Source organism: Dendrobates tinctorius, unplaced genomic scaffold, assembly GCF_039654945.1.
Source record: "Dendrobates tinctorius isolate UK_male_01 unplaced genomic scaffold, ASM3965494v1 ptg000151l, whole genome shotgun sequence".
NCBI classification, from domain to species: domain Eukaryota; kingdom Metazoa; phylum Chordata; class Amphibia; order Anura; family Dendrobatidae; genus Dendrobates; species Dendrobates tinctorius.
In genome coordinates this window covers 742,131-759,564 of record NW_027361818.1, presented here as the reverse complement: position 1 = coordinate 759,564, position 17,434 = coordinate 742,131, and the positions used below count along the sequence as shown (strand labels likewise).

General features: G+C 38.5%; 5 non-coding genes across 5 annotated transcripts; 2 read left to right on the top strand and 3 right to left on the bottom strand.

The window, feature by feature from the left end:
• Nucleotides 1–4,742: 4,742 nt before the first annotated feature.
• TRNAT-AGU (transfer RNA threonine (anticodon AGU)) lies at nt 4,743–4,816 on the bottom strand. Its single transcript has one exon. It is a non-coding gene; the product is annotated as a tRNA-Thr (tRNA).
• Nucleotides 4,817–5,890: 1,074 nt separating this feature from the next.
• TRNAQ-CUG (transfer RNA glutamine (anticodon CUG)) lies at nt 5,891–5,962 on the bottom strand. Its single transcript has one exon. It is a non-coding gene; the product is annotated as a tRNA-Gln (tRNA).
• A 3,689-nt stretch (nt 5,963–9,651) lies between these two features.
• On the top strand, nt 9,652–9,733 carry TRNAL-AAG (transfer RNA leucine (anticodon AAG)). The gene has a single exon. It is a non-coding gene; the product is annotated as a tRNA-Leu (tRNA).
• Nucleotides 9,734–15,781: 6,048 nt separating this feature from the next.
• Nucleotides 15,782–15,863, bottom strand: TRNAL-AAG (transfer RNA leucine (anticodon AAG)). The gene has a single exon. It is a non-coding gene; the product is annotated as a tRNA-Leu (tRNA).
• Nucleotides 15,864–16,881: 1,018 nt separating this feature from the next.
• On the top strand, nt 16,882–16,963 carry TRNAL-AAG (transfer RNA leucine (anticodon AAG)). The gene has a single exon. It is a non-coding gene; the product is annotated as a tRNA-Leu (tRNA).
• The last annotated feature ends 471 nt before the right edge of the window (nt 16,964–17,434 follow it).

Below are 17,434 nucleotides of genomic sequence, written 5' to 3'. Positions count from 1 at the left end.
TGATGATGATGCTAAATATATGACAACAGACCACATTGTACTGTAGAAAAAAACAGCCCAAAATAAAGTCTCCTGGCAGCAGTGGGATTCATACCCACAGCCCCAAAGAGACTGGAATAGAAAATCACCACGCGGCCGGTTAGCTCAGTTGGTTAGAGGGCCAGCTTTAATTTTTTTTAACCAACATAAAGTGTAATATTAATTTTAATATTTATATAGCATCAACAAACTCTGCAGCACTTTACAATGGAGCAGGACCTGTACAGACAATAAAAGGCATTTCAAAGTACCACATAGATCAACAGCTACAGGAGGAGTGAGGGTCCTGATCACAAGCTACAAGGAAAAAGGCGACACAATAAGTAGGAAGTGCTTGTTATGTATAGTGCGGCAATCATTATAAAAAAAAGGGCATTTCAAATATGCTACATTATCTGGACAAAAAGCCAGCATCTGTATAAGTACAGTTACCAATGCTATTGGGTGCATGGAGGATGTGGAGACAAATGAGTAGGAAGCACCAGTGTCTGAGGAAAATTTAGAAAGAGGGAACAGGGGAGAGTAAGATTAGTGAAATGAAGTGATTGTCTAAAGCGATGGAATGTTGAAATGCACTATTATGCTATAGGTTATGCAACATGTGGTGTGCGGATTGTGTCACATCGCTATGGCAATGTCAAAAATAAATAGAAAATGAAGTTTGTGATTCCAGGGTGCACTTAATTACCTTCTGTTTCCTGTGATGGTGGTGTGTTGTAATGTGGTGCATGCCAAATAGTTCAGAAAACAGGGAGGTCAGAAAGGTTATTGTTAAACTTTACATGTTGCACAAATACTCAAGTACATCCAGATAAATGATGATTTAACAGATTCAATACCAGTGCAACAATCACAGTAACTTTACAGTGTAGTCTTGAAAAACAAAACATGATGAAACCTTCTAGAGGAATTAACAGGACTGGGAGAGGGTCCTTGAGGTGGCTGGAGAGATCTAGCTGGCATTTTCTCTGTGGAGTCCGTTCTTTGTAGTGAGGATGTTCTTTAAAATATTCAACACTTTACTCTTTTCCTGCATTTGGATGTATTATCATTGTGTAAGTGTTGCTCTTGCTGGTCAGAAAAAGGCTGAAAATTTTGCCTCATTACAGGAGCTCCTTGCTTTACAGATAATTGGTGGAAATCGGGTATCTCTACTTCTTCCCATTCTTCACCTTCAAGCTCTTTGCCAGTAAGAAGCAAGGACAGTACATCAGCATTGGTGTTAAATTTTCCTGCTCTGCATTTAATAATGAATTGCCAATTTGCCAGTCATGATGCCCAGCTCTGTTCTTGGGCTCCCAGTTGGGCTATGTTCAGGTGTGGCAACAGGTTATTGTCTGTAAAGGGGCATATTGACATTTGGTGGCATATTAACATATGAATACATTCTTTCTATTGATGACCTATAATGATGATCAAGCACTAAAAGGTTCAAGTGCTCAATACTCAAATTGGGCAAATCAGATGCTCGGGTGGTCTCAACTTGAGTACCGAACATAATGGACGTCAATGGGAAACTTAAATGGGATACACCATGTGAGGGCTTATTTTGCATGGCAAGTTGTATTTTTGAATGACCCCATTCATTTTGCTGTGCTAGAAACTAAGGAAAAAAAAATCCCAAGTAAGGCAAAATTCCTAAAAAAAGTGCATTTAACCCCGTATTTGCCATTATGGGGTGGATACAATGCTTTGATTGCCTTTTGTAAAAATTGCAATCTGCCTTTTAATTTTATTCTCATTATACCATTTACCAATCTTGTTTATTAGTTTTGTATTTGGATAGAATGGACATTTATGGACGTAATTTTATTAAATATGCAAAATTTCATGGGGGAATAGGTGGGTGATTTGAGCTTTTACATTTTTTCTATTTTCTTCTGTGTCGCAGTGACGCCTGCTACAGCTAGAAGGCACTGTGTTTGCACTTCAGTATGCACTTGGAGGCATAATTATGATGATGAATTAGGGACTGGCATTATTGTAAATGGCCAGTAGGTGTCGCAGAGGTTCTCTGCGCTGTAAGCCCAAAATGATATGGTTATGCTGGGACTTACAGTTCCACAAGTGTTTGTTGTGATACTTATAAGGGGGCTTCTAGGGTTAGTCAGAGAGCTGTGCGGAAAATCACTACCCACACATGCACCTCCCATCCATGGGGGTGGTTACAACCATATAATATGACTGAGGTCTGGTCACATGGGCAACGTGTATGGACCTGAATGGTTCAGAGTGCAAGGTCATGAAAGGTCTGTGTTGGAAGGTCCTGGTTGGGGATGAACTTCCTGAAGAGCACGCAGTGAGACCTTGGACCTAGTGGCATGGGTGTTGGACAAACATCCTGAATAGCACCTGGACAGGCCACATGTGTGTGCAGAGCCTGGGACGGCCCTACCCTGAGAAAGATGCCATCCTGTTGAGGACCTTGGACTGAAAAGGAAGTCAGCCTGTGGAGCAGGAGCTCCTAAGAGGTAACCCCGGTTATGGGGAAGGAACTATGTGCACTGACAAAGGTCAGTTACTGAACCGTGCGATCTCCCGGTGACTGGACAGTCAGGCATGACTAGTGAATGCTGTGTAAAGCCGAATGTGATGAGGTAATGGATTATGTATAAGCCGGTGATGTGCAACCTGGCTTACGGCGGTGTTTATGACGTTTAAATAAACCGTATGGACTGTTTTATGTGAAAAACCGTGCCTGACTACGTTAATCCGCTGCCAAGCGAGTGTTCCCCAACACACACAGTAGGCGCTACGCTACACTTCATATTTTTACAAACATGTTCTTATATTTTTTACTGTATTTAGTAGTTTCTATAGGGGACTTGGATTTGCAATTGTATTTCTTGTATAATATTTATTTATATAGCGTCAACTTATTATGCAGCATAGAACACCAAGAGGGGACATGTACAGACAATAAAGACATTACAGTGTAACACATAATTCACCAGTTCCAGGAGAAGCGAGGGTCCTGATCACAAGTTCAAATCTATAATGAAATAAGGATGACACAATAGGTAGAAAGTGCTTGTCGTATATGGTCTAGCCAGCATTAATTTTTCCACAGTTTTTCTGCTCAAGTGTTATCACTAAGGCCTATCATGACTTATTTTACAGACTCATTAACTATACTTCGAATTTCTCATGTTAGACTACTTTCAGATTTGCGTTCGGAGGCGCAGCGCAGGGCCGCCCCTAAGCCCCGCCCCTAAGCTCCGCCCCGGCTGCACCTCCTCCGGTCAGCTCTTCCTCTGATCGCATGACACTGCATGTGATCAGCTACCCTATAGTTAGCGTTGGGTACCCTGATCGTGCGCTGGTACACTTTTGCCAGCGCTTGCGCCCTTTTGGCGCTGCGCCGAGCGCACAAAAATGCAGCACGGCGCGTTTTAAATGCCAGATGTTTTAAAGGACAGAAATGTTTGCTGAAATTCTCATTTATTCCTATTTCACCAGAAATCTTAAAACTGGCAAAATGCTGACACTTTCACTACTTCTGAGTGTTACCAGTTAGTATTACTGAGACTTGTGAATAAAAAATAAACACATTATAAAGTTAAGAAATGAGCAAAAGCACAAGTCCCATCAAGATTTTAACTCAGATAGCAGGATTCAGAGTGCTAACCAGAGCGCATACCTAACAGTATACGGTGTCTATTGTGCATTTGATATGATATTGTGTTTTGCTTCTTATGTCCCTTGCTTGGAATGATAACTATTTATTATTGTTAATTAATTTTGTTTGTTTTTTTACAAGGGACAAGGGTTCAATGGTTTAGATGTTAGGTAAGTAATATGGTTGTTTATTATTTTCTGTTTTTTTACAGGTGACAATAGCTTCAATGGATTAGATGTACGGTGAGTATAACTGTGGGTTTTATTTTTATTTCACATAAAGGTGTCAGTGTCTTTCTTTCAATCAAAGGATTTTGTTCAGGCTGTGTCTTTTTTACAATCTATCTATGAGGTTAGTAATGGGAGCATTTTATAGATGCTTCTTCGTTAGTAGCCTGTGAGTTTCATGTCAGTGGCCATAAAACATTTTAGAATGTCACTACAGAGTAAATAGAGGATGTTTATAGTCTTCCCCCAAGCAGAATTGTGTATAAATCAGACAAGTGCTATCCGATAAAAAATCTGATTGTACTCGGACCAATGTTATTCAATGGGTCAGTGCAAATCTGCATAATTTTTCTCAGCTGTATTTGGAATACTGCAATTTCACTCTGAAATTGGTACATTGCGATAAAGAAATTGCATGCCATACGGACCATGTAGTGAGTCAAAAAATAGGTCACATATACGAACAGCACATTGATGACAATGAGACAAAAATGTCCCAATCTTCTGGGAGACAATGGTATCGATTTATTATCCACTAGTGTGAGTGAACCTTAAAAATGTCATACAACTGAGTTGGGTGTCTATCTCCAGAGTGTATGTGTCCCACAGTTGCCACAAATGCAGTCTGCTCCAAGCCTAAGATATTCATGGTTCAGGCTTACATTCCTAAAATCACCTGTACATTTATCTTACAAATCACCTAATAACAGGGAATAGGCAAGATTTTTTTTGATGTTCTGATTAAAATGAATAAAATGTGAATATTTCTTTAAAATTGAGTTTGCATAGATCACAGAGGCCAAGTATCCAAATGATGATATGGGTGGCCACAATCTAATTGTTTGAAGCCAAAGAAAAGGCACTGCTGAGATTCGAACTCAGGATCTCCTGTTTACTAGACAGGCGCTTTAACCAACTAAGCCACAGCACCAGATGCTAACAGGATTGTAAATAATAGTATAACAGGAGACTGAGTCCAAATCCTGCTACCACATTGCCTTTCACTTGGATTGGCTAGTGCAACAGTATTTAACCCCTTCTCAATATGGCAATTTTCCATTTTGTAAGTTTTTTTCACCAACCCTTCTTTCAAGAGCCATAAGTTTAATTTTTTCTGTTGATATACCCATGTGAGGGCTTATTTTGGATGGCGAGTTGTATTTTTGAAGGACATTGTTCATTTTATCATGCTGTGCTAGAAGCTAAGAATAAAATTCCAAGTGAGGCCGAATAAAAGTGCATTTACCCCCATAGCTGCCATTATGGGGTAGATACAATGCTTTAATTGCCTCTTGCAAAATTACAATTCTGGCTTTTAGTTTTTTCCTCATTACGCCATTTACCAATCTTGTTAGTTTTATATTTGGATATATTGGACTTATATGGATGTAGAATTACTAAATATGAGCAATTTCATGTTAGAAAAGTTGGGTGATTTGAGCTTTCATATTTTTTTATTTTCTTCACATTTTTACAAATTTTTCCTTTATTTGCTATTGTATTTAGTAGTTCTTTAGGGGACTTGGATTCATAATAGTCATATTGCTTCTATTATAATAATATTGCGCCAATATGTTCCACAGCCCTCTACAATAAGGGGGACACATACAGACAAAAAAGACATAATTCACCAGTTACAGGAGGAGCGAGGGTCCTGATCCCAAACTACAATCTTTAGGGTGACACAATAGTTAGAAAGTGCTTGTCGTGCATGGTCCAGCCATCATTCATTTTTCTTCTGTTTTTCAGCATAAGTTTTATCATTATGGTCTTCCAATACTTATTTTACAGACTCTTCAACTATATGTTGAATTGATAATGTATTATCCTTTTTGTCATGAAAATATATTTGCTGAAATTAAAATTTCACCAGAAACCTCAGAATTTGCAAAATGATGCAATTGTCCCTACTTCTGAGTATTACCAATTTGTATTATTGAGACTTGTAAATAAAAAAATCAACAACTTATAAAATTAAGAATTTAGTAAAAAAAAAAAAACACACAGGTCCCACCGAGATTTGAACTCGGATCGCTGGATTCAGAGTCCAGAGTGCTAACCATTACACCATGGAACCAGCTGCTGCATGCTTATCTTGACACCATTTAAATATGGTTTTGTCTACACGTATGAATATATGGAGATGGCACATTCATATATATGCAGCTATACATATTTATTTGTTTTCTTGTATTTTAAGCAATTTTCATAAGTTTATTTATTTATATATTTTGTTCACATATTTGAATGTTGTGTAATTTTTTCACAGCATTTTATATTTTTCATATTTATTGATATATTCACATGCTCTCACATTTTTATTATATTGTCATTTATTAAATTATATTAATTTTCTTTCTCACATTCACTTATATGATTTTTAATTTAGGTGCACATTCCCCAGCACTTTTGTTTTTTTTATAACTGTTTAGTATTGTGCATAAAGTCTCCTCTGTAGGTTTGATGCAAAACCAAGATAAAGGCAATTATACAAAATGTGCGTCGGGGTTTAGCACCATATCCTACAGGTGGTAATATCTATTCTGTTACTCTGATTTTCATGTCAGCACTTTCTTATTCATTTACTCAGCTGTATCTGCTATTTCAGAGACTGACAGTCATACAACGTATTGAAAGCAGCAGGCTTGTTACCATATACAGTTGTGGCAAAAAGTATTGACACCCCTGCAATTCTGTCAGATAATACTCAGTTTCTTCCTGAAAATGATTGAAACACAAATTCTTTGGTATTATTATCTTCATTTAATTTGTCTTAAATGAAAAAACACAAAAGAGAATGAAGCAAAAAGCAAAACATTGATCATTTCACACAAAACTCCAAAAATGGGCCAGACAAAAGTATTGGCACCCTCAGCCTAATACTTGGTTGCACAACCTTTATCCAAAATAACTGCGACCAACCGCTTCCGGTAACCATCAATGAGTTTCTTACAATGCTCTGCTGGAATTTTAGACCATTCTTCTTTGGCAAACTGCTCCAGGTCCCTGATATTTGAAGGGTACCTTCTCCAAACTGCCATTTTTAGATCTCTCCACAGGTGTTCTATGGGATTCAGGTCTGGACTCATTGCTGGCCACCTTAGATGTCTCCAGTGCTTTCTCTCAAACCATTTTCTAGTGCTTTTTGAGGTGTGTTTTGGGTCATTGTCCTGCTGGAAGACCCATGACCTCTGAGGGAGACCCAGCTTTATCACACTGGGCACTACATTATGCTGCAAAATTTGTTAGTAGTCTTCAGACTTCATAATGCCATGCACACCATCAAACAGTCCCGTGCCAGAGGCAGCAAAGCAACCCCAAAACATCAGGGAACCTCCGCCATGTTTGACTGTAGGGACCATGTTTTTTTCTTTGAATGTCTCTTTTTTCTACTGTAAACTTTGCTGATGCCTTTGCCCAAAAAGCTCTACTTTTGTCTCATCTGACCAGAGAACATTCTTCCAAAATGTTTTAGGCTTTTTCAGGTAAGTTTTGGCAACCTCCAGCCTGGCTTTTTTATGTCTCGGGTTAAGAAGTGGGGTCTCCCTGGGTCTCCTACCATACAGTCCCTTTTCATTCACATGCCGACGGTAGTGCGGGTTGACACTGTTGTACCCTCAGACTGCAGGGCAGCTTGAACTTGTTTGGATGTTAGTCGAGGTTCTTTATCCAACATCTGCACAATCTTGCATTGAAATCTCTTGTCAAATTTTCTTTTCCGTCCACATCTAGGGAGGTTAGCCACAGTGCCATGGGCTTTAAACTTCTTGATGACACTGCGCACGGTAGACACAGGAACATTTAGGTCTTTGGAGATGGACTTGTAGCCTTGAGATTGCTCATGCTTCCTCACAATTTGGTTTCTCAAGTCCTCAGACAGTTCTTTGGTCTTCTTTCTTTTCTCCATGCTCAATGTGGTACACACAAGGACACAGGACAGAGGTTGAGTCAACTTTAATCCATGTCAACTGGCTGCAAGTGTGATTTAGTTATTGCCAACACCTGTTAGGGGCCACAGGTAAGTTACAGGTGCTGTTAATTACACAAATTAGAGAAGCATCACATGATTTTTCGAACAGTGCCAATACTTTTGTCCACCCTCTTCTATAAGTTTGGTGTGTAATTATATCCAATTTGGCTTTAGGAGAATTATTTTTGTGTTTTTTCATTTAAGAGAAATTAAATGAAGATAATAATACCAAAGAATTTGTGTTTGCAATCATTTTCAGGAAGAAACTGAGTATTATATGACAGAATTGCAGGGGTGTCAATACTTTTGGCCACAACTGTAACCCTTTATGTACTTTTATTCTGTAAATACATTCTCTCTTACTTCCCTTGTTTGGAATTATTATTACTAAGTAAGTTTTTCCATTATTTTCTGCTCTTTCTGCTTGTTTTTTGTGTGGTGCTATGCATTTATTTACCATTTTAAAACTTTTTTTTTATTTTCTGGTCATTTGCCACACTGACAGGGAAAAAGTCTCCTTCCACCCGTTAGTGTCAAAATATCATCTATATAAGTGACCAGTGGAGTTATCACATGATCCCCAGATGATCTTTATCCTATTTTATCATCAAAACTTTTTTGGTCAACAAAAGGGATGACATCTTGATATAGAAAAGAGTAGAAATTTTTTTCTTTGGGTCAAGAATGCAAAGGATGACAGAAATTCAGGGACAAAAACAGGGCTGCCATCATACTGGCAACATTTTCAGGACCCCTTGAGACTCTGCCCAGGCTTCACCTCCATCCCTCAAACCTTCCACAGTCCCACTATCCAATGTAGGAAATAATCCAACTATTGGAAGCTGAACCAATTGGAAGAATTGGGAACATTTAACCCTGACAGGGCAGCAAATGTGATGGGACACATATTGGAAAAAGGAGCAAAAGCCGAAGCTTTCACTGAGGCCTGCTGGAGTCACTGTTATTAGTCGGTAGATCCAGCGGCTCAGCCACAATCAAGGACATAAACAAATCCCCACCACGTGGTCCCAAAGAAATTTCATCTACGGCCCTAACTTGGAGGATACTTGAGTCACAATTGTGAAAGCATTTAAAATGCATTGGTAAAGTTTTTAATTGTTCATCCCCTTGTGCAGTCTTGGCCTTCTCAATTTCCCTGAGGTGCTCTCTGGTTATAATCTTAAGTTCTTGGGTGGTCATTCCAATATATGTCTTCTGGCATGGGCATTGAGCACACCACACTTTTTGAGGCATAATTAAGATGGTGAAGAGTCTTAAAAACACAGGTTCCATTGGAAAGCCTTGCTTTTTACTAGATTTTTGCAGGCTTTACAGAAGGTGCATGGAAAAAATCCCTGGTCAGGTTCCTTCATAACTTTTATTTACTTATGAGTTGGTATGTAATTACTCCACCCCAACAGATCTCATAAATTGATGATTCTTTTCGCAGTCATAAACATCTGGATAGAAAAGTGTGTTTCAAGATAGCATCAGTTTGAAGGACCATCCTTTTTTTTTAAATTATGTTAGTTCATTCTTGCCACTTACTGTTAAATGGTGTGATTAGTTTAATTAGTTGGTTCGAGCTGGTCTCTGAATCATTTTGCACTCGATACAAAAGATCAAGGTGGTGCATGCCCTTTGTGAGCCCACAGAGCAGAGTCCTGACAGTGAGGAAATTACATGCTGATAGGATTTGCCTTCCTACAAGGCTGAATTCCATAATTTATAAACATTGGCACAGAAATAACACATTTCCTTATCAGATGGCACAACAACTCATTAGCACAGTCATGGGTAGCGTGGCCGAGCGGTCTAAGGCGCTGGATTAAGGCTCCAGTCTCTTCAGGGGCGTGGGTTCGAATCCCACTGCTGCCAAGAAGCTTTTGCTTCAATTTTAACTCTACTGCTTTTCAATTTCATTGTACTGATTTATTTACCACTGTCATCAATCATTTCTAATTGGTAATTTATGTGTTTTCCTCCCATTCTTTCTTCTTCACTTAAATATAAAACTTATTTTTATAAAAATGCAAAAATAAATATCTATTTTCACATTATTCTATTTATTATTTGTAATTTTATGACCACAAACAACTGCTACAAAACTACTTAAATTGCATTCCCTTTTATTCTTTACCGCTATGGCCTCCCGTGTATTATTTTACAGACTCATCAATTCTATTTCTAATTGCCATTTATTTTATTTATTTATTTTATTCATTTATATTGCACCATTAATTCCACAGTGCTTTACATACATTATTGGCAGTGAAAATATGTTTACTAAAATTCTCATTTATTCATATTTCACAGAAATCTTAAAAGTGGCAAAATGATGCAATTTTCCCTACTTCTGAGTATTACCAGTTTGTATTGTTGAGACTTGTGAATTAAAAATTTAACAAATTCTAAAGTTCACCAAAACATGAAAGTAACACTGAGATTTGAACTCGGATCACAGGACTCAGAGTCCATAGTGCTAACCATTACACCAAGGATCAATACATCTATATAAGAATCTATACATATTTATTTATGTAGTTTTCTTGAGTTTTCACTACTTTTTATTAGGCTATGTATTTATATATTTTGCTAACACATTTAATCTACATTAATGTTTTGTGATTCCGTACTCCTTGACAGCATTTTATATTTTGTGTTCATATCTATTGATATATTCACATGTATTCAAATTTTTATTGTATTTATCATACATTAATTTAGATTGATTTTCTTTCTCACATTCAATCATATGATTTTTAGCTTAGGAACAAATTCCCCAGAACTTTTCTTTTTTTTTATAACTGGCCAGCTGTGTGCATAAAAAGTCTTCTCTGCAGGTTCTATGCAAGCCTTAGATGAAGGCTTTGCACTGAACCGCGCGTCAGGGTTTGACACCACATCCTGCAGGAGGTAATGTCTGCTCTGCTACTCTGATTTTCATAAAATGCAATGCAGAAAGCAGTAGGCTTGTTATCATATAACCCTTCACATACTTATATCCTATCAATACATTCTTTGTGCTTTTTGTTTTAATAAGACACTGTTTCATATTCTATTTCTATAATCTGCCATCCTAATGGGCTCATGTTTTTATTGTTCATCTGACATGATACGGGATTTTGCTCCTAACTTCCCTTGTTTGGAATTATTATTACTAAATGAGTTTTTTCCTTATTTCCTGCTCAGTTTGTTTTTTTGTGATATGGCGCCACCTGCAGGTTCCCCATTTGTTAACCATTTTAGTGATCAGGGTCATTTGGATGTTTTGGGTTGTCATTATGATTTAAAAAGTGAAAACACAGTAGTTTGACAACAGATGGCTTCACCCAACCACTAACCATGAGTGGAGAAAAAGTTTTGGTGTTACCATTCATATTCCCTGAAAAAGGGCAAAGAAAGCAAAAATTTTAATTTTTCTATGATTTTTATCATTATATCCACTCATGACTTATTTTACAGACTCATAAACTATATGTCGAATTGATAATGTTATGTGTGGTTTACCATGAGAATATCTTTGCTGAAATTATTGTTTATTCCAATCTTATAATTGGCAAAGTGATGCATTTTTCCCTACTTCTGAGTATTACCAGTTTGTATCACTGAGACTTCTTAATATAAAATCAACAAATTAAGTTATGAAATTAGCAAAAATCTCAGGTCCCACTGAGCGTTGAACTCGGATCACTAGATTCAGAGGCCAGAGTGCTAACCATTACACCATGGAACCACTTCCATGTGCCTGTTCTTGATGCCATTTATATATGGTTTAATCTACATGTGTGTACTTATTGTGATAACACATTTACATATATCTATATATGGATCAAAACATATTGATTTATGTATTTTTCTTGTACTTTCACTACTTTCATTAGTTTATCTATTTATATATTTTTTGTTCACACATTAATGTTTTGTCATTCCACACTCCACAACATTTTATATATTTTTTCATATCTATTGATATATTCACATATGTTCATATTTTACTATTGCTATCACATATTAATTTAGACTGATTTTCTTTCTCACATTCACTCATGATTTTAGTTTAGGTACACACTGTTAAACCTTCTCCAGCACTTTAATTATTTATGACTGGTCAGCTGTGCACATAAAGAGTCTCCTCTGGAGGTTTGATATAACCCCCAGATGAAGGCTTTGCTACTAAACGCACGTCGGGGGGGTTTCACACCACATCCTACAGGTGGTGATGTCTATTCTGTTAGGTAATGTGCACACGTGCGGAATTGCCAAGGAAATTTCCGTGGCAATTCCGCAACTCCCTGCCATGGGAAATCCACATGCGGAATTCCCATGAAAAACTGGCATTTTGCAAGTGTAATTAGCTTGCAGAATGCTAGCATTTTCCAAGCGATCTGTAGCATCGCTTGAAAAACTGATTGACAGGTTGGTCACACTCGTCAAACACAGTGTTTGACAAGTGTGACCAACTTTTTACCATTGAGGCAGCCTATGCAGCATCAATAGTAAAAAATATAATGTTAAAAATAATAAAAAATCGTGATATTCTCACCTTTCGGCAGCCGCCGTAGCGTTCCTGGTCTACGCGATGCTCCCGGCAAGTCTCGTTCCCAGCGATGCCTTGCAACAACGACCCCAGATGATGTAGCATCACGTGAGACCGCTATGTTATCAAAGGTCATTGTCGCAGGCATCACTGTGAATGAGACTTGCCGGGAGCATCGTTGAGGCCTGGGGATGCTGCGGGGGCTGCCGGAAGGTGAGAATATCACGATTTTTATTTTAATTCTTTTTATAACATGGATATGGTACCCAGGGCCCGGAGGACAGTCTCCTCTCCTCCAGACGCAGGGTACCATCCGCACATTTTTCGCTTACTTTGCGCACGGTTGGCACAGCCACATGCGGAAAGTAAGCGGATCAATGCATTCCTATGTGTGCGGAATCACCGCGATTCTGCAACAAGAATGAGCATGCTGCGTATTTTTCCACGATGCGAATCTGCCATGCATAAATACGCAGCATTAGCACAGCATGTGCGGAATGCTATTGAATTCAATGGGTTGTTTTTTGTATGCGTTTTGGCAATATTTTTGCGGTGGAAAAAACACGGTAAAATCGCTTACAATCCGCGGGAATTCCGTACATGTGCACATAGCCATATTCTGATTTTAATCTCAGCACTTTGTTATTCATTTACTTGGCTCTCTCCGCTATTTTGGAGTCTGTCATACTACATATTGTAGCAGTAGGCTTGTTACCATATAACCCTTTACATACTTATATCCTATCAATACATTCTTTGTGCTTTTTTGTTTAAATAAGACACTGATTCACATTCCATTTATATAATCTGCCATCCTAATGGTATCATATTTATATTGTTCATATGACATGATCTTGACTTTTGCTTCTTCCCTTGTTTGGAATTATTATTGCTAACAGTTTTTCCCTTATCTTCTGCTCTTTGTTTGTTTTTTGTGATGTGGCGCCACCTGCTGGTTCCTCATTTGTTAATCATTTTTATGGAATATTTGATTAAGAACTGTAAGTGCCAGTACTATTTGAGTCCTTCTTTGATTTTCTTGTCCTTTGCCATAATGATGGGGTGGAAAGTATCCTTCCACCCTTTAGTGTCAAAATGTCTTCCGAATAAGTAATCAATGGAGTTATCACATGATCCTCAGATGATCTTTCTCCTGTTTCCTCATGCAAACTGTTTTGGTCAGCTAATGGGATGACATCTCGATATAGAAAAGAGTAGAAAATGTTTTTACCCATTTGGTCAACTAATGAAACATCTTGCTATAAAAGGGACTAGAAACTGTTTTCTCTCTGTCAAGAAGGCAAAGGATGACAGAAGTTCAAGGGCATAAAGTAGAGCGTAAGAAAGTGATGGAATGTTTGTCATTTTTCTTAATCAACTTTTGAACTCATGTGTTTTTCAATCACTTTATCCAATGTGCAATTTTTCGCACGCAGGACAACGATTTCAGCAAATGAAATATTGTGGAAACTTGTCAGGTAGTCTGGTCGAGATTTCCAAGGAGTTGAATTACCATCTGCTGCCAACTTATAATTTTTTTGGGGGATATACTTGATGATGCTAAATATATCACGAGAGACCACATTGTACTGTAAAAAGAAAAAAAAGCAGCTCACAATTGTCTCCTGATAGCAGTGGGATTCAAACCCATGTCACTAAAGAGACTACAACAGGAGTACCTCACATGGCCGGTTAGCTCAGTTGGTTAGAGCGTGGTGCTAATAACGCCAAAGTCGCGGGTTTGATCCCCGTACGGGCCACAATGTATTTTTTTACAACCATAAATAAAGTGTAATAGTATTAATTTTATCATTGATATAGCATCAACAAATTCTGCAGCACTTTACAATAGAGCGGGACTTGTACAGACAATAATGAAATTATAGAGTAACACACAAATCAACCGATACAGGAGGAGCGAGGGTCCTGATCACAAGCTACAATCTATAAGCAAATATGGGGGACACATTAAGTAGAATGTGCTTGTGTAGAGCCCGGCCATAATTGTAATAAATAGGGCTTTTTAAATAAGCTGCATGACCCGATCATCAGACTGTGTCTGTTTAAGTGCTGTCATGCTACTAGGTGCATGGAGGATATGGAGATAGATGAGAAGATGGGACTAAATTTTGAGAAATTTAAAAACAGGGAACAGCAAAGAGTTAATCATGCAAAGTCCGTGAAAAGAGAAGCAAGGGTGTCCTCAGCATCCCATTAAAAAGTCCACTTTATTAAAGTTGCTTAAAACATCAAAGGCAGGAGAGTCCAATGTGAAGCTCAATGGATGTTTGGCGCATTGTGCGCTTCTACGGGTCCTCAGGGAGAAAATGAATCATTAGGTCCATATACCTGACACCGATGTAGGACCTACCCATTCATGACATCATCTCCATATGGGAGAAACAAAGCTCCCACCTATTCAATAGACACACAAGATATTGCTAAAAAGAGCAAATCCAAACGGTACAATATACAATGTAATGACTAAAAGAGCACAGACAATGGACTTTATTATTAGAAACTTGTACACCCTGTTATTTGTGTGTTGTGTATCTATTGAATAGGTGAGAGCTTTTTTTTCTCCCCCATGGAGGTGATGGCATGAAAGGTGAGGTCCTACACCGGTGTCAAGTGTATGGACCTCGTCATTTCCTTTCCCTTCAGGACCCGTAGAAGCGCACAGTGCACCAAATGGCTGCCATCCATTGAGCTTCACATTAGACTCTCCTGCCTTTGATATTTTAAGCAGCTTTAATAAAGTGGATTTTTTAATGGGATGTTGTGTGCCACCCTGGCTTCACTTTTCACGGACTTTGCCTGTATTACTCAAAAATATTGGGTTGGCACCCGAGAGCCCGGGGTCGGATGTATTCAGCATTGAACTAACTCAGTCAGGTGTGTTGGCCACAGGTGCTGCAGCAGTGCGGATAACCTTTTTGCTTTTGTTACAGATACAGCAAAGAGTAGGATTAGTGAAGTGAGATGTTAGTCCTGTTTATAGAGATGTGTTTTTAAAGTACACTTAAACATGTGGTGGCTAGATATTAGTTGGATTGTCTGGTATTTTGCATTCCAGAAAACTAGAGCAGCACAAGAGAAGACTTGGAGGTGCGAGGTTTGGATTACAGAGGATGAAAATTTTAGATTAGTTGCAGAATGAAGAGCAGGGGGAATGGTGATAGACAAAAGTGAGGGAGAAGCTCATTTGTGGTCATAAAATTAAAAAAAGGAAATAATGTGAAAATAGATAATATTTATATATTTTCATATAAATTTGTTACCCAATTGTGAAGAGACTGGCAGGAAAACACACATAACATTGGCAAATATAAATTATTATTGATGACGATGGTTAATAAATCACGAGATATTGAAAAAGAGCTACTTGGCAGCGGTGGGATCCAAACCCACACCCCCGAAGAGACTGGAGCCTTAATCCAGTGCCTTAGACCGCTCGGCCACGCTACCATGGTGAGGAACTGTGGAGAACTTAGTGTGTGAGAGATGAGTTTGTATTGTATTATTTTCTGTAGCAAATGGGCAACAAGTGTAATGACTGGCACAGGGTGGAGGCATCGGTGTAGCGGTTGGGCAGAAATACAATCCTGGGTGCTGCATTCAGAATGGATTAGAGAGGAGTAAGTTTGGTGAGCGGGAAACTGATCAGTGGAGAGCTGCAATAATCCAGACAAGAAAGAATAAGAGCCACAGTAAGGCCGGGGTCACATTTGCCAGTGTGATGCGAGAAATGCATGTATGCATGTATATCTGTGCAGCCGCACATTCCGGTCCCAAGTGTGACAATGCCGTGTATTGATGTGAGAGTCTCGAGCGAGTTTCTCGCATCACACTCACAAGTGTCACCCTGATCTAGGAGGTTTTTCAGTTTCAAAGGAGAGAAAAGGTCGGATTCTGGAGATGTTTTTAAGATGCAAGTAACATTAGTAAATGAGATTGGATATATGACACTCCCATCTACAGTATCAGAGACAGAAGTCAGTGATGTGCAGGGAGGATTACAGTAGCCCCATTCTTTCCTTCGTGTCCCCCACACAGAATTACACATTGACACCGGCCAATAAAGGCTGACCCTGACGATTCATCATTAATCTGATGGTTCTGTGCCCTGGAGCTGACGGTTACATACAGCTGGACTCTCACTCATGGTGTTTAACTCATTATTTTATGCAGGTTTTGAATGTGTGAAAAAAACTCTGCAATATTCCTGAAATAATTAACATAATGCAGATTTGAAGAAAAGAAAAGCTGTATTAATTCAAATCTGAAAGGAAAAAAGCAACAAATGCACAACATTTTGGAAATCTAATTTACTTTGCTGGTACTGGAAAATTCTGCATTTTTTTTTCACTGGAAAAATTCAGCAAAATAAAAAGTCATACGTATGAAATCTGCACAAGTGGTGATATGAGCGCGCAGAGCGGAGTCCTGACAGTGAGAATATTACAGGCAGCATGGCATTATCACAGGTAGCGTGGCCGAGCGGTCTAAGGCGCTGGATTAAGGCTCCAGTCTCTTTGGGGGCGTGGGTTCGAATCCCACCGCTGCCAAGTAGCTCTTTTTTGATGTGGTATCTCATGACTTATTAACCATCAACATCAATAATAATTTATATTTCGTAATCTTATGTATGTTTTCCTGCCAGTCTCTTCACAATTGAATATCAAAATTATTTATATAAAAATATAAGGGTAAATATTATCTCTTTTCACATTATTTCCTTTTTTTAAATTTTATGACCACAAATGACTGCTAAAAAAAACAATTTACCGTAACTTGCATAAGTCTCAATTGCATATCCCAGACCTCCATGGGATATTCTGTAGTGAAATCTCCACCAAGGGGAGCTGGTGAGAGAAGAGAGGTTACACACTAAGGCCGGGGTCACACTAACCAACGCAAAATACGGTCCGTAGTTTACATGCGTAATACGCATCAGATTTCGGGGGGAAAGCTGCCACCTCTCCAGATATTCAAACAGCTCATATGGGGTATTGGGGGGTGTGCTTGCATCAAGCAGG